Consider the following 25974-nt stretch of genomic DNA (forward strand, 5'->3'; position numbering starts at 1 on the left):
ACCTCAGGGGGAGAGAGCAATAACTGTTGAGCCAGCTGTAAGTCATCTGCAATGTTAAAAATAGAATTTTAGTCTAAACTCTGGAGAGCCTGTTTTAGACTAGCAAGGATGAGTTTACATTGCAATGTAAGCCTGGGCTCAGACTTGAGCTGAAACCTCTCTTCCACCTACACCCAATTCTGATTGATTTGGGCCATGACCCTGCAGGGGTGATGGTGGATTTGAACCCAAGTCCCCTGGATGAGGTCCAAACTCCATTGTTTTGCAATGTGAATGCACCTGGGCCCAGGGCAGGTAGAGGGTCCGGGGCTCCTCACAGCAGCCTGGGTTCCCTGGGCAACTCTTACCATGGCCCAACTCCAGCTTCCAGCCTGGCCAGGGGGCAGGGCCTCAGAGGGAATATGAGAAGCAGGGGATGGGTCCTCGAGGTGAGGCTGCTAAGGCCCACCTCAGCCACCACCCCCCACCGGGAAGAGGCTGATACCAACCCTAAGCCTCAGGCAGGTGTGGAGCAGCACCGCAGGGAATCTGGGACAAATGCTGTCCTGGAGTCATTTATCTGGGACTGGAACTTAAACTCTGTGTTTCAGGACTGTCCTGCCCAATTTAATATGGGTGATCACCCGTGGTACTTCCATAATGCTCTTTGAGCCTGATCCAAAGTTTATCAAAATCAACAGAAAGTTCCATTGATTTTGATGGGCTTTGGACCAGGGCCTTTGAGATCAATTTAAGATCCAGGAAAGGGTTCTGGCATATGATTTTAGCCTTCCATTGAATAAGCTGCTTGCTTGCTTGAGCCTTTAGTGAAGGGAGGTTTTCCATGAGTGAACTTATAGACATTAAAGAGGGTTGAAGAGAGGAGGAACTGACAAGCTTGACAGGCTTCTATTGCGCCTGAGGGAGGGAAAGCCAGCTAAGTACTGTCTCTATATAAGGATCTTTAAAGGCTCCATGCATGCTTTAGTGTGTGCTTCTTCTGGCAGCCCTGACTGGTGCAGTTGTTGAGGCAAAGAAAAAAAAAATGTTTTTGTTGTATTGCATAACATAATATCCTAAGAATCTGAAAAACAAGTTTAGTGGCAAGCTAGAACATGTGTGCCAATATTACAGGAGTGGGAAGGAAGGATCCTGACTAAAATGACAGACATTTTGGATAAAAGTTCAGCTGAAATTATTTACTTTAGGGAGCAAAATACTGTAATTGTGAGAGACAAGCTTACCCTTCATAGGAGACACTGCTTTGTACTTTAATGGTATGCTGGAATACCTGGTAATATGGAAACATACACTGGGGATAATTACTCCTGGGTGAATTCTGTGCCAAAAAATTAAAAATTCTGTGCACAATATTTAAAAATTCTGCAAAATTCTGCATATTTTATTTGACAAAACTACACAATATAGTCACACTAGTTTCAATTATTTGGGGAATTTATTTCAAATACTTGTCAGCAAATATGTCTTTAACAATACAGGTTTCAGAGTAGCAGCCGTGTTAGTCTGTATTCGCAAAAAAGAAAAGGAGTACTTGTGGCACCTTAGAGACTAACAAATTTATTTGAGCATAAGCTTCCATGAACTACAGCTCACTTCATCAGATGCATCCGATGAAGTGAGCTGTAGCTCACGAAAGCTTATGCTCAAATAAATTTGTTAGTCTTTAAGGTGCCACAAGTACTCCTTTTCTTTTTAACAATACAGACAACAAAAATACTCTCCCAGGAGTAGAAAGTTAAAGAAATTCCTATAACAACCCAGTTCCTGTTTCTCTGTTATGCTTTTGTTGGGCATCTCAGTCTGGGTGTGTCACACTCGCCAGCTGGGCACATGTTGGGGGAAAACTCTGTCCTTCCAGTCTCAGACACCCACACCCTTCCCCAGCAAAACCAGCCATGGGACACCCTCCCAGGCCAGATACCCACACCTGCTACCCCCCAGAGTCCAGGGATCCAGAGAGAGAAACAGCATGATGCTGGGTCCTGGGCTTGTATAGAGTTTCCTGCATGCTACCTCCTTCCTTCAAGTTGTGTTGGGAACTGCAGCTGCCTGGAACCCTTCAGCTCCCCTTTCAAGGTTCCTTCCCCACTCTGATCTCTAGGGTACAGATGTGTAGACCTGTAAAAACCCCCTTAGCTTATTTTTCCCAGCTTAGGTTAAAACTTCCTCAAGGTACAAACTATTTTAGTTTTTGCCCCTGGACTTTATTGCTACCACCACCAAGTGTCTAACAAATATATAACAGGGAAAGAGCCCGCTTTGAAACGTCTTTCACCCAAAAATCTTCCCTGACCCTACACCCCCTTTCCTGGGGAAGGCTTGATAAAAATCCTCACCAATTTGCATAGGTGAACACAGACCCAAACCCTTGGATCTTAAGAAAAATTAAAAAGCAATCAGCTTCTTAAAAGAAGAATTTTAATTGAAGAAAAAGTAAAAGAATCACCTCTGTAAAATCAGGATGGTAAATACCTTACAGGGTAATCAGATTCAAAACATAGAGAATCCCTCTAGGCAAAACCTTAAGTTACAAAAAGACACAAAAACAGGAATATACATTCCATTCAGCACAACTTATTTTATCAGCCAATTAAACAAAACAGAATCAAACGCATATCTAACTAGATTGCTTATTAACTCTTTACAGGAGTTCTGACCTGCATTCCTGCTCTGGTCCTGGCAAAAGCAACACACAGACAGAGAGAACCTTTTTTTCTCCCCCCTTCAGCTTTGAAAGTATCTGGTCTCCGCATTGGTCATTTTGGTCAGGTGCCAGCAAGGTTATCCTACCTTCTTAACCCTTTACAGGTGAAAGGGTTTTTCCTCTGGCCAGAAGGGATTTAAAGGTGTTTACCCTTCCCTTTATATTTATGATATCCCCCTACTTCTCCCTCTGGCAGTGTCCTGTTTTTGCAAGCTGGAGAGTCAGGTTCTGATGGGTCCAGCAGCCCCTAGTGGTGGCCAGCAGCTCTGCAGCACCAATTCTGCAGGGAAAATGAAATTCTGCACAAAACATTAATTCTGTGCAAATTCTGCATTGTGCAGTGGTGCAGAATTCCTCCAGGAGTAGATAATGTCATGAAGGGAGGAAACACTCACTTGTCTGACACCAGGCTTAAGGGCATGAACAAGAAGGGTTTACAAAGCCTGAATCTTTATTGAAGCTTCTATCTTCAACCTCTAGGTTTCTTATTCCCATTCTATCTGACTCTGTTGTTTTTAAAGCAATAATACCTTAAAGCGATAGAACTGTTCCCTGACATCATACCTCTTTGAAGCTAAATAACTTCTGTTTTTAAACATAAATAACCTTTTGAGTTAAGCTGAACTTGTACTAACTAAATAGTAAGTAGCCTCCATTTTAGTAACCTCTGAAGAACACATGGGGTTCCCAACTAGAGTCTTAATCAATGACTCTGTTCATCTTAACCTGCTACAGCTTACCTAGCAAATCAACCATAATGATATCTATCAATGTACCTCAGTTCATTGGATATGTCTTATGTGGTTTTCTTGCCATAGCTGTTTCTGCAATGGAACTTCTGGATTCTCTAGGGGTTGGACATTTCATGACTAGCTTTGCCTTCCTCCTGAAGGCCTCTATTCAGCACAACTCTTAAGCATATGCTTACCTTTAAACATGTGCTTAAATCCTACTGAAACCAATAGGACTTAAGTGCTTGGTTTAACAGAATCTGTGGCATCACCCATGAAACTGATCCTGTGAATTGGTAATGTAAGTGCTCTGTCTTAGTCTGTTTTCCCAAATATGTAATTAACTTTGCATCTTAGTTTTCATTTTAAACTTCTGTTTTCACTCATAATTTATTCTAAATGTTTCCCTTTAAGATGAAAGTTTCCAGGCATAGTCTCAACCAAAAGTATAAATTTTGGAAAGTTTGAATGAAATCTTCCAGGTTTTTTTTTTTCTCGAGAGGAGGAAAAAAAAAATCTATATATCAACTTTCAGTTTTTTAAAATTACTTTTAGTGCATGGCCAACTTAAATGGCTGAACTTTGAAACTTCCAGCCTCAGAGGTGTCTAGACCTCAATGAGGAATAGTTTTTGGTGCACATTTTTTAAAGAATTTTAAAAACTAGTTATAAGTGACTAAAGGTTCAATGACAGGTTTCAGAGTAGCAGCCGTGTTAGTCTGTATTCGCAAAAAGAAAAGGAGTACTTGTGGCACCTTAGAGACTAACAAATTTATTTGAGCATAAGCTTTCGTGAGCTACAGCTCACTTCATCGGATGCATTTGGTAGAAAATACAGTGGGGAGATTTATATACACACACAGAGAACATGAAACAATGGGTTTATCATACACACTGTAAGGAGAGTGATCACTTAAGATGAGCCATCACCAGCAGCGGGGGGCGGGGGGAAGGAGGAAAACCTTTCATGGTGACAAGCAAGGTAGGCTAATTCCAGCAGTTAACAAGAATATCTGAGGAACAGTGGGGTGTGGGGGAGAAATACCATGGGGAAATAGTTTTACTTTGTGTAAAGACTCATCCATTCCCAGTCTCTATTCAAGCCTAAGTTAATTGTATCCAGTTTGCAAATTAATTCCAATTCAGCAGTCTCTCGTTGGAGTCTGTTTTTGAAGTTTTTTTGTTGAAGGATAGCCACCATCAGGTCTGTAATCGAGTGACCAGAGAGATGGAAGTGTTCTCCAATTGGTTTTTGAATGTTATAATTCTTGACGTCTGATTTGTGTCCATTTATTCTTTTATATAGAGACTGTCCAGTTTGACCAATGTACATGGCAGAGGGGCATTGCTGGCACATGATGGCATCTATCACATTGGTAGAAGCGCAGGTGAACGAGTCTCTGATAGTGTGGCTGATGTGATTAGGCCCTATGATGGTGTCCCCTGAATAGATATGTGGACAGAGTTGGCAACGGGCTTTGTTGCAAGGATAGATTCCTGGGTTAGTGGTTCTGTTGCGTGGTGTGTGGTTGCTGGTGAGTATTTGCTTCAGGTTGGGGGGCTGTCTGTAAGCAAGGACTGGCTTGATATCACTCTCACAGATCTTGGGAGACAGACCAGTCCTTGCTTACAGACAGCCTCCCAACCTGAAGCAAATACTCACCAGCAACCACACACCACGCAACAGAACCACTAACCCAGGAACCTATCCTTGCAACAAAGCCCGTTGCCAACTCTGTCCACATATCTATTCAGGGGACACCATCCGAGGGCCTAATCACATCAGCCACACTATCAGAGGCTCGTTCACCTGCGCATCTACCAGTGTGATATATGCCATCATGTGCCAGCAAGGCCCCTCTGCCACATACATTGGTCAAACTGGACAGTCTCTATGTAAAAGAATAAATGGACACAAATCAGACGTCAAGAATTATAACATTCAAAAACCAATTGGAGAACACTTCAATCTCTCTGGTCACTCGATTACAGACCTGATGGTGGCTATCCTTCAACAAAAAAACTTCAAAAACAGACTCCAACGAGAGACTGCTGAATTGGAATTAATTTGCAAACTGGATACAATTAACTTAGGCTTGAATAGAGACTGGGAATGGATGAGTCTTTACACGAAGTAAAACTATTTCCCCATGTTATTTCTTCCCCCCACCCCACCTCCCACTGTTCCTCAGATGTTCTTGTTAACTGCTGGAAATAGCCTACCTTGCTTGTCACCATGAAAGGTTTTCCTCCTTCCCCCCCACTGCTGGTGATGGCTCATCTTAAATGATCACTCTCCTTACAGTGTGTATGATAAAACCCATTGTTTCATGTTCTCTGTATGTGTATATAAATCTCCCCACTGTATTTTCCACCAAATGCATCCAATGAAGTGAGCTGTATCTCATGAAAGCTTATGCTCAAATAAATTTGTTAGTCTCTAAGGTGCCACAAGTACTCCTTTTCTTAAAGGTTCAATTGTGCACTGTTTAGTCACATGGTGAGTTGTTACATGAGTACAGTACTCTCATTGTAGTCAATGGGTCTCTATGGTATCTCAATTAGATTTCAGTGGGACTTCTTGTGTGAGTGATTCTCCATCCAATCTGAGTAAGGGCTCACAGTCTGGCTTTAAATATTTGTTTTACACATGTGCAGTTCAGGATTTCTTATTGTCTGTTCAGTAATTGATTATGACCCTATGGAATTTGCTTCTACTGTACAACTCCATAGTGCTATAACTAGAGTTTTTGCATATTTACAGTTTGGTACAGTTTAAAACATATGGAGCCAGGCAATACACAATTACACAACTGTACTAACACTGTCAGGGTCTTCTCTTTTTCTTTGTACTCTTCAAAAAGGCAATTAAATATCAAAACCTATGTGAATGCAGAATCATGGTTGCAAATTTGAACAAAAAACACCAGAAAATGCAAATATAAAGATTCCAATAATAATAATAATAAATTCGATCATGTGTTACATAGTGAGCCAGATCCTCTGATAAATCACTGAAGTCAGCAAAGCAATGCCAAGGATTTGGCCAGTATATTGTAAATTGAAAATGCAGCATTCTAAACAAAAACTATATAACATGCCAACATAGGAATGCTAGCAGCATGGTCAGTAGTACATAAGGTAAAGAGGAAGGAGGAAACTGAACTTCTGTCATATCTGAATAATAATAATAAACAATGGTTAAATCCCAGAATCCTTGCACACTCAAAACTTTCACTGAAGTCACTTGGCGTTTTCTTTGTGTATAGAGGGCAGGATTGTGCTCCTAATCTGGGAGTGTAATGATAAAATAGAGCGAATGTTAACACTGTTTTTCATTGTTCAGAAGTCATTACTACTGATTGTGACTATTCCAAAGCATATGAATTAAACAGAGATTTATGATGAAGTAACAGACTCCTAAGCACTATATATTTACTAATGATTTGTTGAATATATATATATGTGTGTGAATATATAGCTATTATTATAATTGAATCACTTAGATAGAAAAATCATAGAAGTGAAGAAGGTTTCATTTCAAGAGAATGGAAAATATGAAAGAAGTCAATAAAATATCCCCGCCCACCCTCCACATATTTTGTCTTAAAGATAAATGTTTTGCAGATGATCTCTGGCATAAAAATATTTATAGTACTTTACTTCAAGTTTTTGGACAGCTGACGTCCCAGTACTTCTAAATGTATTATAGTCTGCATACAGTACATATCTTGGAGCAAACAACTCTTGAGCAGTGGTCTTATCTTTGATACAGATTCTGTGATCTCAGGAAAGTCACTTAACCTCTCATTTTTCTCATGTACAAAAAGGTTTAACAACATTTATTTACCAGTTAACATAGTGATGAGTTTGGTATAAAGACCTAGATAGACCTACCTACGGCCTCATGAGGTATAGGAAAGATCAGGTAATGGGTCTAAATTATTTTAAAATGAAAAGTGCTAAGGATTATTATTATTAATAATAATCATAAAATGAAAGGAATGGTAACTGTCTGATATGGTCTTATTTAGAGAGGGGCCAGAACCAGGACTCCAAATCAGAACATCCACAAACATTAAAGGAGGAAATTGCTCCAGATGTGAACCTGGACTCAAATTTTGCAGTTCAGGCTCCTGCCCTGGTTTTATTAGAATATGTCTCTAGTTACAAAAAGATCCACAATGGTTCTTGAATATAATAAGAAGTTCTCAGCTTCTTCAACACATGAGGAAAGGGTATTCTCTGATATACCCATGAAATCCAAAGAGGTTTCCCATGGGTCTGAGAGAAAGATTTGGCCTGTAGGGTATAAAATAACTATAAAACATTTTGAAATTACATTTATATATACATGCTAAGTATTATAAACATTATACATATACAATTTTCTGCTCTCCATTGTTTGTCAGACTCTTTTGGAAGATTGAAACAAAATCTCTTTTCCTCCTAATTTTGTCTTTCTTTTCTGGCAAATCTTATTTTTATCTTTCCCACTTATCTTCTCCATCTTCCTCCAAGAATTCCTAACAGATTTTTGAATCAACATGGCTTGTTTTGTTAAAGCACCAAAATCATCAGTAAAACTAGTACACCTTTTGTTAGCTAAAAGCTGCAGTAGAGCCAGCAGAGGGTGCATCGAAGCACAAAACTCTGTTTTGGGTAAGTCCCCCAAATACGGATTATTCTTAAAGTGTGTGTAGAGGGGATTGGAGGGAAAGAGTCATTTTCGCACACTGTTATTTACCTTTAGTGAAAAACAGTGTTCAATCTTTATAACAGACCAAGACTCTAGGAGCCCATGCCGCATTAAATATGTAAACACAAAAATTAGGAAAAAAAGTTTTCCACTGATAATACCAGGAGACTGGGGAAAGAAAGGAAAAAAGTGTTTCAAAAAATTGTTTGTACGTTTCAGTGCTGTGTTGAAAGAAAGCACAGGAGAAATAAAGTGAATCCCAGATTCAGTTCTCCTGACCTGAAACACCCACTAAAGTAAGGACTTCAAGATAAGCCCCAGAAGCCTGACTTCTCCCTAGAGCACAGAAGACTAAAGTATGTTTCTCTTTCTCCAGTGCCCAGAAGTGTCTCAAAATGCAGTGCAGCATCAGTTCTCAAGATTTTTGTACACTAATACTAATGGGTTTTGCACAATTTCATACATAAAACAAGGTTCAACAGGTAGAGACTGGTCCATCTTGAACCATGAACAGTGGTGAACAATAAATAAAAATTTTTTTTAGTACAAAGAAACTGTGTTGATGAGCCTATATCGACTGGTGATATTAAACAAACAAACAGTAACTGCATGCTAGCAATAATGAAAAGGAGGACTTGTGGCACCTTAGAGATCTAATGCAGTGAAAAATGCCTGTAAAGGTCAATGGGCCTGAATCAGTCCCCGTTGAAGTAAATGGCAAACTCCCATTGACTATAGTGCCACAGGATCAATTCCTGTATTATGACTAGGGATAAATCTAATAAAAAGAAAACAGTTTGGACTATGTTTTTTTGTTTTCTAATACAGACACCACAGCTGCATATCTTCAGGGCCCAGGTACCATTGAAACAGAGACAAGGGTATGTCTACACTGCAATTAAAACCCACAGCTGGGCTCTGTCAGCTGTCTTGGGCTTGCAGGGCACAGGCTGCAGGGCTGTAAAATTGAAGTGTACACACTTGGGCTTGGACTGGAGTCTGAGCTCTGGGATCCTACAAAAAGGGGAAAGTCCTACAGCCTGGGCTCCTGTCCAAGCTTGAATGTCTACACAGCAATATTAGAGCCTGTGCCCTGCAAGACCAAGTCAGCTGACAGAGCCCAGCTGCAGGTGTTTAATTGCAGTGTAGACATACTCCGAGAGACCCAAAAGATTGCCAGCCATAAATGCAGAATCAGCATGGGATGGGACAATAAACAGCTGCTGAAGGTCAGAAATTAAGAGTAAAGTAGCCTGTAAGAAGTCAAACATGCAAGGAGGTCAGGAAGGGACAGATAAGGGATTCTCCCTCTGAAAAAAAGAGAGACTAGCAGAGGAAGCAGCCATAGAGTAGAAATCCCCCAAAGCAGGCAATCAGTTAGAGTCATTGTTCCACAGCAAATCAAGGAGAAGAGAATTTATGTGGGTAAGATTGTATGAATAGCTAACAAACAAGTTACCCATCAGGGCAATTCAAGAACATGAGGGATATGGGCAAGGAAGAAACAATGCTTCTTAGAATAGTAGCATTTTAATGTATATCTTGAAAACCCAATAAGCACAAGCAACAGACACAGATGGGTTTAATTAAAATACAGTAAAGCTGGCCATAACCATATAAAGGGAAAGGAATCCTCAAATCCTTTCTTAATCTTACTTGAGAAACAAATTTTGAGAAGCAAAACAGATCAAAACTCCTCCATTGGTTAGGGGTGTTTTATCCACATTTTCATTTTGGCTAATCTCTCTGTTTGATCTTGATAAAACTCCCATTGGCTTCAAGAGGCATTTTGCTTGAGTAAGTTGTGAATAAGGACTTTGGAACTGCTCCCAAAGAATGCAGAATAGAATAATATATGATTTTCCAAGGGAGAGATTATTCCATCTTGTTAACAAGACCTATAACTTACACATAAATGTAAAACTATCACATGTAGCATTTTATAGACATATTAGAACTGAATATTAGAGAAAGCAGATGAACATTTTTGAAACTTCTCATTTTTGTGTCTTCCTGGCGGACAACTTGTTCAGTACTCCGCAATTCAAAAGATTTTTCTTCCTAGAATGCAGTATAAACTAGCCTATCAATTTTCCATACCAAAATGAAGGTTCAGAGACTAAGTGGAATATCAGTGATCTCCATTACAACTGCAGTGTTGCCAACTTTTGAGTCTTGTGAGATTTTGTGTATTTCCTAGAACACCAGCTCCTGGAGACATATGAATATGTGCAAACTTCATCTTTAACTTTTTTTAAAGTAAGTTTCCAGTCCTTATGAGTGTGGAATAAAGCTTGAAAATATAACTCAAGTGTAACCTAAAGATACAAAAGCCAGAAGTTAAATAAACAGAACTCTCATTTTAAAAGAAGTTCATTATTGTAAAGCCAGTTTTAGGAGTTTTCAGGTCCTGGCTCATGATTATTCCACACTTGGGGATAGCAGTCTTTGACTGGTCTCTGTTTACCTCTACTGGTTTCTGTGGCTCTTTTCCAAAATCTAGGGTGGGGCTGCAAACACACAAAACAATATCCTTTTTTTTTTAAGGTCTAAAAAATAAAAAGACCAAATGGAGTCCAAAGAGAAGAATTGGCACGTGTGGTGAAGTGTATATCATAACTAAAAGCAGAAGATAGTTTACTAACTACATATAACTATGATGTTTTCTTCACCAGGTTCTAGAAAGACTACCATATGTGATAGACAGGTAGAACTTTTGACTCTAACCCATCCAACAAAGTAGATTATTTCTCTCTCATAGTAGATAACCTAATTTTTTTAATTCACTGATTACCTTAAATGCTATAAAAATAATATCTATTTGCTTACTAACTTTGTTCTCACCCATTTGGTAAAACCCGATTCTTCTCCAGTGGTTTTGGTGGAGTACATTCATTGCTGCCTTTTTTATACATCAGCATCATTAATGACATCTGGTATCTACATTGGACAATGTTCAGTTAAGTCATACTGCAGGGTCTTCTCCTTTACTTATGTCAAATGATTTTCCCCTCTTGCTATTATTAATTATTTAACTATGTAACTATATTATATACAGTCAATTCATAAAGTAGTTTGAGATATTATTCACATACAAATGGCACTTTTCAGCATGGCACCTTTTAGACAAATAAAGAAGGAAACCCTGCCCTAATAGCTTGCACTCCAAGACCCCAATCCTGCAGTTGGCTGGCTGTGTCTATATGGAGTAATACTGAACTCTATGGGGATTATTTTCCACTGAATGCATCTGATGAAGTGAGCTGTAGCTCATGAAAGCTCATGCTCAAATAAATTTGTTAGTCTCTAAGGTGCCACAAGTACTCCTTTTCTTTCTATGGGGATTGATGTGGATGAAATCAGTGCAGTCACAGGATTGGAGCCTTATAACCTAAACCTGCAAACACATATACAATGAGTAACTTTACTCATGTGAGTAGTACCATCAAAGTCAATGGCATTGCTCTTGGGAGTAAAGTTACCTGTATATTTGCAAGATTGGACTCTATATTCAGACCAAAAACATCAGGAGGCTATCAAAAGCCCTAGCCCATATCACGTCACATTGATCTTAATGAAGAATCCCTAATTGATGTCTATGGGAATTTTTGCTTGAAACCTGATGGTCTAACATAACCCACTGGGATGCAGGATAACAGCCAGGGAACTGGGAGTGATCACAGTACAACCCTGACCGTGCACTGAGTTCTGTATGTGGGGACTTGTAGAGATGTTGTGGAATCTTACCGATTTCAAGGGGGGTTCCATTTAGACACAGACATCTGCTCACACAGCTCAATGCACGATCTGGGCCTATGATTTCTTAGGTGAATAATGTACACAATGTGAGGGTAACAGCATTTTTAAAATGTATTTTTAGTTTGTATGAAGCATGCTACGGAAAATATGGCCCAGATCTTGCAAATACTTATTCCAAGTCAGTAACTTTGCTCACATGTGTAGAATTATTGATAAGAGTGCCTAAGGGTTTGCAGGACTGACCCCTCTGACCTGGTTAGGAGAACTTGAGTTAGCAGACCCTTGGGTTTGTTTAACCTAGGCCTTGAGCATCAACACTTACTTGTAACCTTAGGTTATGAATTTTTGAATCCTGGGTACCAACCTGGGCTCTAGTGTCTACACTGCATTACACAGGACCCAGTCCAACCACCCACATTCCAGACTTCTTAGTGCCCTCCTCAAAAGCGGTGGCTTGGTGTGCTTGTTCACCAAACTTGACTGTTCAGCGGACAAAGAAAGTCAGCCTATGGAACTGTGCATTGCTTTGGGCAGACTCCTGAAGCGTTAGTCTAAGTGGGCTGTGTCTACACTGCAAAGCAATCGGGCTTGAACCCTGGGTCCACCTTGACTCAGGCTCAGACCCGCCACCCCCATGGGGCCCTGGGTCTGAGAGCCCTTGGTTAGTGCCCGCTGTGTGTGAGGAGGTGGAAGGGAAGCCTGAGCTGGAACCCTCTGTGCTTACAGGGGTGATAAAATACCCACAGCAAGAGCCTGGGTCAGCTGAGTTGGGCTAGCAGGGCTATAAAACTGCAGGGCAGCCAGCGGGGCTGGGCTGAGCCGAGCCCAGCTGGAGCCCACCCTCCCTGCCTCCAGGCGGGGGCTGACCCCGAAGGCTAACACCGCAATTGCCCAGCCCGGCCCGGCCCACGGAGCCACCCCGGCCAGGCCGCCTGTGGCCCCGCGGCCGGTCTTTCGGTGCCGGGTAGACGCACCCTCAGGAGGAGCGCGAGCCGGCGGGCGAGAATTACCTTCGCCCCGCCCCCACGGCGGCCGGCGGAGGCGTCCGGGGCTGAAAGGCGCCTCAGCCGCGGGGAAGGCGAGAAGCAGCCCGGAGCTGTCGCACGGCGGCAGGAGGAAAAGCCGCCGCCCGCGGCGTCCCTGGCTTCAGGCCGGAGTCGAGGCGCCGCAGCGAGGGGAAAAGTCCTCGCGAGCAGCCTGGCGCGGCGAGGTAAGGGGCCGAGAGCGGGCGTCGGCGCGGGGAAGTCGCTGCTCTTGGCGCGGCGCGGCGCGGCGCGGCGGGGCTGGGCTGGGCTGGGCATTCCCGCGTGGGGCGGGCGGACCCGCCGGGCGCCGCGTCGGTGCCCGGCTGGCGCCTGCCTTGGCCACCGCTGTGCCGGGCGGCGCTTTTCGCGGGGCGCCCCTGCCTCCGCTCCAGCGTGCAGCGGCTGGGGCCGTGGCCGCCCGGCGCCTGTGGCAGGGGCTTATCCCCGCTACAGAGCGGCCGCCTCCCGGGGAACCTGTTGGTTCTTTGCACCCCAGCGGCAGCCTCCCCTGCTCCCCGCCCCGCCGCGCCGCCTGAACTGGTCCCAGACGGTACCAGAAGCCAGCATGGGAACTGGAGGAAAATGTTTGCAAACTTCTCGCCGTGCGTGGGGCACGCGCTGGGGGATTGGTGAGTTGCTCCTGAACTCCTCCGGGGAGCTGCTTAAGCGATGCAGATCGGCGCTCCTGGCAGAGCCATTGGTCCAAGGGGAACCTTTCTCTGGCTGCTGTGGTTTGGAGCTGTAGTGTGTGTGTGGGGAAGGGGCGCTGGCCACAGGGGAGCTGAGGGGCTCCAGCTGTTCTTAATAAAAAACGCTGGCGAATTTCTGAGAGGTACTACTAAACTAAACAAAACAAAACTAAACAACTGAGGAAAAGGCAGATTAATCTAAACACAACGGACTCGGAAGGGATCAGGGGTTGTGGTGTAAAGGTGGACACGTGTTATTACCCTAGGAAGTAAATTTTGGGAAACCCGAGTAACTGACCCGAGTCAACTACCATCAAGAGTGACTTTTGTTTCTACTGCGGGGGCGGAACAATAAAGCTGGAGTTTCCATCTTCAGAAATGAATGGAAGTGGGGCTTGAAAGCAATGCATAAATAAATAAATACTGGAGGACTTTCGTGTTCAGTGTCCGAAGTACTTTTTTTTATTTTTTAAGGTGTTTCATTCAGCAAATTGGCTAAAGTTTGCCTTTGTGCAACTTTTTAATGGAAATGGCTCTTTATTTGAAAAAGCTGTGCAGCCCTGCACTAAACCCTGCCCAGCTGGAGCTATTCCTGAGCTGAGTTCCAATAGCCTCAGGTTTCAGAGTAGCAGTTGTGTTAGTCTGTATCCGCAAAAAGAAAAGGAGGACTTGTGGCACCTTAGAGACTAACAAATTTATTTGAGCATAAGCTTTCGTGAGCTACAGCTCACTTCATCAGATGCATTCGGTGCATTTGATATACAATCTCCCCTCTGTATTTTCCACCAAATGCATCCGATGAAGTGAGCTGTAGTTCACGGAAGCTTATGCTCAAATAAATTTGTTAGCCTCTAAGGTGCCACAAGTCCTCCTTTTCTTTTTGCAATAGCCTCAGGGACTTGCTGTCTGATGGTGACACTTGTAATGATTAAAGCACCTGAGTGTTGTGATAAGGATACTATTCACATATAAGATGTGGCTGCAGCCACCAATCTCTCCTATTATGGAGGAAAAAGAAAAGGAGTACCCGTGGCACCTTAGAGACTAACAAATTTATTAGAGCATAAGCTTTCGTGAGCCACAGCTCACTTCATCAGATGCATTTGGTGGAAAATACAGAGGGGAGATTGTATATCAAATGCACCGAATGCATCTGATGAAGTGAGCTGTATCGAATGCATCCGATGAAGTGAGCTGTGGCTCACGAAAGCTTATGCTCTAATAAATTTGTTAGTCTCTAAGGTGCCACGGGTACTCCTTTTCTTTTTGCGAATACAGACTAACACGGCTGCTACTCTGAAACCTGCTATTATGGAGGGTATTCCATCCTTCGGTTGTTACAACTGATGACCTACTTATTAAAACGGGGCACCTGCTTATGTTAACTCTCTTTTTTAAATGGCTTTAAACAAGTCATATACTTGTTTGTTTAATAAAACTGTACTTGAAAAAGAGAATCTTGTCACAGGTACTGACCATCTTATATGACAAACATTTTGCACAACAAGGCTTTATAAAAGTCAAACATGTGTAACATTATTATTTTAGTTAGAGATGCATATAAGCTCTTCCTCATAAAAACGAAAAGAAAATTAGCTAAAAAGGAAGTAAAAACCATTTTTCCATGACAATAAAAAAGCCAAATTAGATCTGTTAGTGATTTTGAAATTGCAAGGAAAATTGTGTAAAGACAGCATTTTTCTATCAGTTTAAACGTTGTGAAGCAGAATTATGTGCTCCTATCGGTTTCAAAGGCATGTGTGCATGTGAATCCAAGGGTGTAATCTGGTTTTATGTGGGCCCCATGTTGCATTCCTTGCACACCCAAACTTCCACTGAAACCAAGTTAGGCCTTTTTTCCTTCTTCTGGAAGTTAAGATTTATGGCCACACTTCAGTCAATTTTCTGAATAAACCTATGATTTCAGTAGGATGCTTCAATAATGAGAATTTTGGGTGTGCAAGGAATGTAGGAAGGAATCCATATTTTGTAGCAGGGTTTCTCTGAGGGTTACCTCCCAAACTCTACCTTCATTAATATAGGCTTTTTGGTTTTGTTTTTTAGCAAATGAGCCCCTTGATCTTGCATATACTTCTGCATATGTTTAACTTGATGGAGGGGAGAGGGATAGCTCAGTGGTTTGAGCATTAGCCTGCTAAACCCAGGGTTGTGAGCTCAATCCTTAAGGGGGGCATTTAGGGATGGGGGAAAAATTGGGGATTGGCCCTGCTTTGAGCAGGGGATTGGACTAGATGACCTCTTGAGGTCCTTTCCAATCCTGATATTCTATGATGTCTCCTGATGGTAAAGTTAAAAACATGCATGTGTCCGGAGAAATGGGGTTTACTGGTATCCAAAGCCCCACAGTTTAAGTGACAGACTATGCAGTATTTTTATGAAGGCTGTATTAGATCTTAAGCTCTTCAGGGCAGGGCGCTGTTTCTTACTGTGTATGTGTAATGCCCAACACTCTGAGGTCCTGATTCTGTTTGAGATCTCATTTTGCTACCATAGTACTAACTACTACTACTAATTATCACATGGGATAAACATGATACTGAGCTCAACACCATAGCTTGCAGCAGTAATGGATGCTACTCCATAAAACAAAAGTTTATATGTGTTTCTCATTTCTTAAACTAGTAGCAAGTTGAAAACAGCGCTTAGCAGAATAGGAACCTCATGCATAAGTAGGTGCCATGGTAATAGTACTGCTATTTCAGAGTAGCAGCCGTGTTAGTCTGTATTCGCAAAAAGAAAAAAAAAAAAATTTTGCGAGTACTGCTATTGAAATTTCTACGAAAAGGGTTTTTTTTTTTTTTAAAAAAAAATTACAGAACTGTTGACACTTTTAATAAACTGGATTTTTAATTTTATACGTTTTTATTCATTTTTGAATTTAAATTTTTTTTTTTTTTAAATTTCAGAATTCCTTAATCCTGAAAAATCACACCACCTGATTAGGCTGATCAATAATAAAAAGCAATGCAAACAAACCCACCACCATCCACAACAAAATATACCCTGAAAAAGAAATTTCTGGAGAAAAAATTTTTTAAGAACAACAAATGGATTAAGTTGTGTTTTTTAATTAAAAAAAAAAAAAAAACCAAAATATTTTGCAAAAGAAGTGTTGTGACTTTCTGCATCACAGTTGTTTTCTGTGAGCCTCATGGGGACTGACTGACCTCCCTGCACACTGCAGGAGCTATCTCTGTAGCTGCCCCTTGGGGGAAAACATCAGAACTCTCATATAGGTCAGTCCCATGTTCCTCCGAACTGGTCATATATGCCTCATGGGGGGGGTTCTTTGGCCTATAGCCAGCTGGAGGTTAAACCAAATCATATAATTTACTCTGAAGTACATTTATTTTCATAAATACACTGTGGAGAAAAAGTATAATTTCATTTCTATTTAATTTATTTTTATTCTGAGTTTAGTTTTTACAAAAATAACGAAAATAAGCAGCAACATTAATAAATCTCTGAATGTATATCTAGAAAAACCACAAATAATAAATTGCAGAGCCTTGGGAGCAGTGACCTTCATCTTTGTATGTTTTTTTTTTTTTTTTTTTTTTTTTTTTTTTTTTTTTTACAGCACCTCATACAATGGGAACCCAATCTGATTGGGACTTCTGGGGTTTTACTGTAATGTATGTGGGGAAAAAATGTCCTTCATACAGTTGGGGATTGCACTGTGTGGATAATAGACTGCAGGTTTATTACAAGAAGTGTCTTGGGTTTTGTTCAGTGCATTATAACTAGTATATCCAGTAAAAGATTTTGTGTGAATGGTACCGTAAGTCCAAGGGTGACCTTTAACATAGGGACAAGAGGTCAGGAGCGTATGCATGGCTGCAATGACTGTACTCTATTGAAAAGTTCACAAAAGATATCCAACTGGTGTAGCAGTCCTGACAACTTCCTTATAGTTTAGCAACCTTGTATATTCCCTTTAAGGTTATAGTTACAAAGGAGCCCAGATCCTGTAATTGACCATCACTGGAGAAGTAAATAGGGACTACTCATGCTAAAGTTGAGCATGTGCTTAAATGTTTGTTGGATTGAGGCCTTATTTTTTTTTTAAAGACGAGAGCCAGATTGTTTGCTTGGGGGTAAATTAATAGTTTCAAATGACACTTTGGCTGAAGTCAATGGAAGTGTTAGGATCCTTTAGTCACTAAGAAAATATTGAAAATTTTACACATAGTAAGTAATTTGTGCTGTTTTTAATTTAAAGTATTTACAAACAAGTCTGTAACAATGCCTTTCTTAAAAACTATGAAAGGAAAAATACCCATTTTAATAGATCGCATTCAGCGTCTTTATGGACTACTGGATGAACAATACTTGCTACCAAATATGCCTGCCTTCCTTGTTCATGTTGCTTAGTATTTCAATTCCATGAGTATACCATTTACATTTATAATACAATGAGGACCCATTACACCCTATTGTGTCAACTTGTTAATCTAACCCATATAAAAATCCATAAACAGCCAAATCACAACAACAAACAATTTAAATATTGGAGAAGCTCAGACAGATAGTAGCAATGAGATTATATAATACAATAGCTAAAGAATTTATTAGGAAGCTTGTTTCGGATTCAAAGACTAAAGGATGCTTCTGGTGGATTGTGTATTTTCTAGCTCCTTCCCCACAGCTTACGTATCAAACTGTGTACTGCAGAAGTGGTATGCTTGCTGCCCCTTAGAAAATGGTTTGTGAGGCCTTTATTAGCAATTGCCCTGCTTGTAGTTACTGCTTAAGATAGCACAGCTGAAAATAGGTTTATTATTAGCACTGATTCAAACCAGTGTTTACTTTTTTCTTTCTTCTCTCTTCTTATTTATTTTAGGCTGAGGTGCACTAGAGCCTGTATTTGCATTCACTGGAAGGTATCTGGGTTTAAAGATGCTGCTTCAGTGAAGAAGACTACCTTAAACCTTAAGATAATTTTATTGAACATTGTTTCCCCTTCTGTCACCTTAGGTTTTTATTTCTTTATGCTGATTTCTACTTCCCCAACTCCTTCTGTTATTGATTTTCAAAGAGCAATACAAGTAATTAGAATGATTCATTGATATTCAGGTAATAAATAAATTGTGGTGTGTGTATATACAGTTGGCAGAAAAAGCCTTCAATATGGAGGATTTGGGGAAAATTAGGAGGCTAAGAAACAAGTGACTTAAGAAAAGGAAATACTAGTTGCTTTGTATTAAATGCTCTTCTTTTTTATCTCCATTACCATTTTTATTTAGATCGATGTACATTTATGATCTGTAGCCTAATTTTTGGCCAATTCCTAGACCAGAATTCAAAGCCTAAGTAGAAGTATTTTGTTCTGCATGCAAATCTGGCCCACTGAGGGTTCAGGTGTGGGAGGGGGTCAGGGCTTTGGGTGCAGGCTCTGGGGTGGGGTTGGGGATGTGTGGTTTGGGGTACAGGAAGGGGCTCTGGTTTGGGGGGGAGGGGGCTCAGGGCTGGGGCATGGGCTTACCTCCAGCAGCTCCCGTTCAGCAGCACAACTGGGGTGCAGAGGCAGGCTTCCCACCTGTCCTGGCACTGCAGACCATGCTGCTCCCCTCAAGTGCCCAGCAGATCTGGGTCCTAAGCAGAGGTGCACAAGCAGCTCCACTCAGCTCTTTCCCGCAGGCACTGTACCCACCCATCAGCTCCCATTGGCTGGGAACCGGCCAATGGGAGTGTGGAGTTTGTGGGGTGGGGGCAGTGTGTGGAGCCCCATGGCCACCCTGCTTAAGAGCCAGACCTGCTGCTGACCCCTTCCGGGGCACAGTGCAGTGTCGGAACAAGTAGGGACTACTAGTTTTTACTGTCCGGCTGCCAGGGTCCCTGGGTGCTGAGCAAGGCGACCCAGTGCCTTGGGTTCTGTGACCAAGTACTGGGTCACGACCTGAAGTTTGAAAACCATTGGGCTACAACATGACAAACTAACACAGCTTTAGATGTGTTGTTCTGAATATTAATGGATTTTTTTTAATCATGTTAACTTGATTGTGCTAACTTGACTTTTTCCCTTCAAGACAGGAACTTACTATGTCTGTTTGAAAAATATCCGACAAGCCATATTATGTAGCCGCTAAAAATATAAATGATTCAAGGTTGTAACAGTTGTATCGACCTTACTTTGTAGCTGGTAAGTTAAAACAACTTTTACTTGACAACTGCAAAGTTGTCATGCCTGTACTCTTCAATGTATACACATGCCTGTGGCAGGTTTGAATTCTTCAGAATGAAGAAAGTGATTTGAAGTAGTAGCATTTTTTTTTTCTTTTTTTTTTGGTCTCTAAATAATGGGAACTCATGCATCACGCACCTTCTAATATTCAAGGATGCATATGTCCTAATAATCACCTCCATTTTGCTACTCAGCTGAAGCCATAATGTGGTGATGTCTGAAAGGGTTCTCCAGCAACCTGTCTGTACTCACCTAAACCCAGTAATATGTCACCTGACTGTATCTCCTTCTTCAGTTGTTTATAGTTTACTACTAGCTACTGGAAGTGACATGCTGTTCAATCTTCACCCTCCTTTTATCTTTCCATATCATCCTGAATTCCTCAGCTTCTCTGGAGGAGAAGGGAAAGTACGCTCCTGGGTGCAGTTTGTAGAGGATGACAAAAGGAGGTGACCTTCCCAGATTTCCTCTCTCTCATTCATTTACAAAGCCCCAGATTCTCCAAGGTATGTATGCACTTAATTTCCATGAAAATCAATGTGATCTATGTGCTTAAATACCTTTGAGGATCTGGGCCAAAGTAATTACCAGTCTCAAAGTCCAGAGCGCTTTGTGGCAATGTAGGTACCATGGGAAACCTGGCATTTTAACATTTAAATTGTCAACTCTAACACTAATTTTTTCAGGAAGAATAAATTTGTTTTAACTGTGCAATCACACATTTTTTTTGTGTGTGTGGGGATTCAAGCTCCCTTCCTGATATTATTCCTATTGCAATTCAGGAGGCTGATGGTAAAATAAATGAATATCAAAATAGGACAATTTTCTTTAGAGGAAAGCTGGTTGTTTAATGATTAGTATTAAATTCAGTCTTAAATATCACTTTAATTTATATTTTAACAATAGTGATTTCAGTGTGATTAATCATGGGTGCAAGTGCTCATCCTTATAACCATGGTCCCCATCTGGCCAACAGTGCCTGTAAAGTGCTTTTTGAATAAGGAAAAAGTGCTACATAAGTACTAAGCGTTATTATACTCTTTCTTCAATACTACCACAAAACCAAGAATACAAAATCACACACACAGTTTTTTAAATATCAAACAAAAAGTCCAGTGTGAATGCTGAAGTTCTGACTTTCTCACTCTTTGGCTTGGTCTTCATTGCCAGAAAAAGGTATGTTTTTACCACAGGCTTACTAACTGTGTGTTGGCTATCCTGCTGTAAAATCCTATTGAGACATGGCATGAGGTAAACTAGGTGATGTCAGCCACAGGCAGAGGTATAGTGTGACCTTGCCTAACTACCTCACGGTAAAACCTACAGCTGCCTTGTCTCTACTAGCATTTTACAGTGGAAAAGCTAATGCACATTAGTTCTCCTGTGGTAAATCCCTCCCCGCACACTTTTGTTATAATGAAGACAGCCTTTGTCACCTTAAGATGGTGGTTCAGCATCCCTTGATTGAATTAGCTGGTCTTTTGTGGAGTTCTGGTAAGTACACATGAGGCACACGACTAGCTGTTTATATTTACATTATTTATCATATGGTGAAATTAGATGCCCAGTAATTATCAGCAATCAAGGGAGTTATTTATCCAATTATCAATGCAGCATTGAGAATATCTGCCCTCTTATTATTTACATCGTACTAACAGCGAGTTAGGCACTTTATAGATATGTAGAAAGACAAGGTCCCTGTCCCAAAGCATTTACAGTAACTAACAGCAAGAAGCGTGAGAGTATAGTTAAAAACAGTGACTAATGAGCATGGTTTGTCACATGTCAATTCCATGACTTCTAATCAGTACTCTAGCATAGGGTTTTGTTTGTGTGGTTTGCATATTTACTGTTCATTTGGACTCTCTGCTCTTCTGAAGAAATGATTCTTCTCATGTCAGGTCAAATGGCACATAGTAACCCATCTTTGTCTGTTTTTAATGATGGAGAAGTAAAAATGATGGCTAAGCAAGAATACCATTTTGAACTCAACATTTTTATTGACATTTCAGTGCACTAAATGATGTGAACTTTGATTCCACAACAGATTGTATATTACTAACACGCATTGATAGTCTCTTCCTAGTGAACAAGTAATTGTGATTTTTTTTCTTGTTACGGTCTGTAGATTACTTATAACCATCAAATCGCATACTACGAACTCTGTCCTGAGAGAGTTTGAGGGCAGCTCCTACTCTGGCACTAGTAGAGAAATTTGGAGGCAAATGACAAACAGTTCAGTCTGCCACATGAGTAGAACTGTAATTGTTTCTCATACTTGCTTGTAGCTCACATTAATCCCGTTGGGCGATATCTGTACATATGGAGAGGGGCCTTTCAATCTAGTCAAGGTTGCCCAGTGTTCTGTTTATTCACTCTTCTTCTCACTGGAAGAGTCAGAGTGTCTCTTTATTATAACTACATCAGAGTCTTGTGGACTTGCACAATATTCTTGATAGGCTTAAACTAATGATGTAACTAATCAATCAGAAATTGCTTCACTTTAGCCCTCCTGGTACTACTGACATCTGAATGTATGGAGTCTGTTATGGACCAGGTCAGGTCAGATTCTGAAGTATGTCTGCTTTCAGATCATGAAATATCCATTTTTCCCCCATCCAGCCTGGCAAGAAGTAGAAAACAGCATGGAGGAGCTACCATCTCCATACTCAAGAGTACTTCAAACAAATCAATTGAAGTAGTTTTAATCTCTCTCGAAAGGTATATAATCCATCTAGGAGAGTCATGATCCAAAGGGTCCCTTCTGACCTTAAAAACATTCTTATGATCAAAATTAAATCTTGCATTGGAAGATGTTTTAAGGCAGGGGTTCTCAAACTGGGGACCCATCAGGGGGTCGTGAGGTTATTACATAGGGGGTCATGAGCTGTCAGCCTCCACCCCAAACCTTGCTTTACATCCAGCATTTATAATGGTGTTTAAATATATTAAGTGTTTTGTACTGGTGACCCCTTTCAACTAAAAGTTTGAGAACCACCGACTTAAGGTATTACCACTTTAAAGAAATGACAAAGGGAGTGGAGTAAGAACAGGAGACTAGGAGTCAGAGCTCCTGAATTGTGATTTTTGGCTGTGCTGTAACTCATGATCTACTGTGAGGTACTTCATCTCATGCTGCCTAGGTTTGCCTATTGGTAAAATGAGTACAGTAACTTTGCCTACCTCATGGAAGTGGTGAAGCTTTATTCATAGCTGAAATGGCCTCAGAGGAAAGATGCTATTTCAGTGCAAATATTTTAATTTATGCTTTCCAATAAAGCTCACACAACATTTTAGGTGATACTGTCTTATTAAGAAAGCACTCCTTTTGTAACAGGCAATTCATTGGACAGTTGCTGGAGCTCTTGACAGATGATAGCATCTTTGCAGCATTTTTTTTCTAAACGCTCTAATAATTTTTCATAATGTTACATAAACTTGATTGTGGGAAAAACCTTTTTCTTTCACCTTTTGCTGCTAAAAAATGTCCCGAGCCATCACCTTTTCCCCTTTTCTTTCTCTCTCTCTCTCTCTCTCTCTCTCTCTCTCTCTCTCTCTCTCTCTCTCATATATATATATAATTTTTTTTTTAAATCGGACAGCCTCTATACTTAGCTGTAGAAAGAGATACTTCCCAAAGCAGAGCACTATATTTAAAAAAACAAAAACAAAAAAAACCCCACCCAAATAAATAAAACCAACTCCCCACCAAAACAAACAACAAAAACACATTGCTGAACAGTTGTGGTTCTCTTGTTTGACATTTTATGGAGCAAACACTGGCCTTGCACCATTTGGCATTCTGCAAGGCAAAGTCCCCTCAGTGTTGCCAATTTAATTATGCAGTTACACCAGTTACTTGGTCCTGTTTACATAGGATTTGAGTTTTACTAGCAAACCCATCAAAAGGTTATTGTCTGCACAAAAAAGTCACTGTTTTTAGTGATTCTGCCTATAAATCAAAATCACCAGTAATTAAATGGAATTTTGAGTGCCAGACAGGAATAAAACTAAGGGTCTCCCCTCTCCCTAAGGGATATGAAATTATAGTTAGCATGTGTTTATTTTACATACCAGTTGGTTTAAAAAAAAGAGTAAATCATCATCGGGGCATGATTTTCCTTGAAACCTCATGCTAAATACAAATGAAATAATAGAAATGGCTCCTATGAACAAAAATGTTCAGCATGAAGCAGTAAGTTTTTTTTTTTTTGTTTTTTTTTGTTTTTTTTTTGTTACAACGAAAGCTAGCTGGAAGTAGCATTGCTTTTTACAATTCAGAACACAAATTGATGTAAAAGCTGGATGTCTGGGAATGGGATTGAACATTTTTCAGAAGCCTTGAATGGTTGCTTTCCCTATTCAAATATAACCCACACACAAATACCCCATTTTTATATCTTTCCCACACCCATTTTATTGGCCTGCATTGCACAATAGGGAATCAGCAGGTTGAGAAGTGTGATACTCTGTGGACATATAATTTATGTATACAGTATGTGAACTATGTATCTGGCTGTGCCAGAATCTGTTCATGGCCAACATATAATGTATAGCAACTCTTTTTTTTTTTTTTTTTTTTTAAATAGGAATATATATCTGTTTATATGGTTAGTAGAGGATATTTCTTGAGCAGAGTGTTAAGAAAATACAAAATCATTTTTAGTGTTCTGTATTATATAGTCTTTGTCAGAGTCCATACTGTGGAGCTAGACAATTTGTTTTAAATTTTGTTGGAAGTCTGAGAGCAATGTCTCCAGCAAATCCATATTTGCTTGTTATGCTACTATCCTTCAAAATATATTGATCATGAGAGCGGTATGTCTTTTGTGCTTATGCTGGCTGGTTTAAGGAAAAATGAGGTGTTTTTTGTTCTGCAAAAAAAAAATACATTATTGCTAGCGCTGGTTGAAATATTTCCAGTGGTACATATTTCCATTAGAAAATGCTGTTTTGTCAAAATTAAAAATCTTTTGCCGGAATGTCTTTTGACTTGAGGCATTTTTTTTTCATAATTTTCAACTGGAAAAGTTTTGAAATGGAACAGTAATTCAGAATTAAAATGGTGTTTAGTTTAGATTTGGTTTGTTCCTTGTTTCATTTTGACTTGGTGTGAAAAGATCTCATTTCAATAGTGTGTGTAGTGTGGCTGCTCAGTCTCAACAAGTTACCCGGTGTGTTCTTTCACTGGGTAAGTGCATGTTAGTTCAGATTTGTGATAGCACATGGGTGAACTGAACCAGCGTGTCTGTTAATGGCCAGACTCAGTCTCTGGGATTTTGTAATGGTGAACCTGCATCTTTGGTGAAAGGGAGTAGGGATCACTGGGTCCTGTGCATTGACACGATTTCCCTCCAGCTGATCAGCTGGATCAAATATTCATTCATTTTACCCCATGAAGCCCACCAACCCGCTACCACCCTGTTTTAAGAGGATGAGAGAGCCGTTCAAGTCACAGGTTACACTACAGAGCCTTTGCTCCTACTGTAAACATAGCATACACCAACAGAAGCAATTCTTCTGCCTGAATAGGGATTTCTGTCAGACTAGCCATTTTGATCAGGGGGTGGTTTTTTCACACCTCTGACCAATGTATGTAAGTTGGTACATTTTAAGTGTAGAGTAAGCCTCAGTAGTTGTCTGACTCACAAACACAAAAACGGTATTTGTGATGGGTTCCGCCCAGGGTGCCACCTGGACCTGGGCTACAGCTGAGCCTCTGACTCACCAGCCTGGGCTCCCTCTCACACTGTGCTTCTATGACAAGCTGCAGACCCACTCCCAGTCCTACACTTGTCTTTCATTATCATTCACCCATGTAAGGACACATCCAGCTGCATTGTTATGTAGGCTTTCTGACCAGCCTCTGCATGAACCAAGAATAGAAAGGCTACAGCCAAGATAACCCCCCGCTCCCCAGGCAGGTACCCCCTCCCTCCAAAATTATACTGTTTTGCGCTGCATAGGAAACTGTACAGTGTAAGCTCATAGAGTTTGCCCCTCCCTTAATGTGGAGAGGAAATGCAACAGCTTTTCCCCTTGAACTAAGATTTCCAAGCACTTCATTCAAACTCAGTGGTTTAGATGAAGCAAAAACAAGTTTAACAACTACAAAATATAGATTTTTAAGTGATTGTAAGGGATAGCAAGCAGATTACCTAG

General features: G+C 40.7%; 1 protein-coding gene and 1 long non-coding RNA gene across 2 annotated transcripts in view; both read left to right on the forward strand.

Moving 5' to 3' along the window:
* The first annotated feature begins 2817 nt into the window (after nucleotides 1-2817).
* On the forward strand, nucleotides 2818-6844 carry LOC122459387. Its single transcript, XR_006280041.1, has 2 exons — nucleotides 2818-4117; nucleotides 5908-6844. It is a non-coding gene; the product is annotated as an uncharacterized LOC122459387 (long non-coding RNA).
* A 5865-nt stretch (nucleotides 6845-12709) lies between these two features.
* Nucleotides 12710-25974, forward strand: part of TIAM2 (TIAM Rac1 associated GEF 2) — a 228203-nt gene continuing 214938 nt past the window's right edge. Inside the window, 1 exon segment of the mRNA XM_038394827.2 lies at nucleotides 12710-13103. The gene's annotated coding sequence lies outside the window, so the exon portion shown is untranslated.

This window comes from Dermochelys coriacea, chromosome 3, assembly GCF_009764565.3.
Source record: "Dermochelys coriacea isolate rDerCor1 chromosome 3, rDerCor1.pri.v4, whole genome shotgun sequence".
Taxonomy (NCBI): Eukaryota; Metazoa; Chordata; order Testudines; family Dermochelyidae; genus Dermochelys; species Dermochelys coriacea.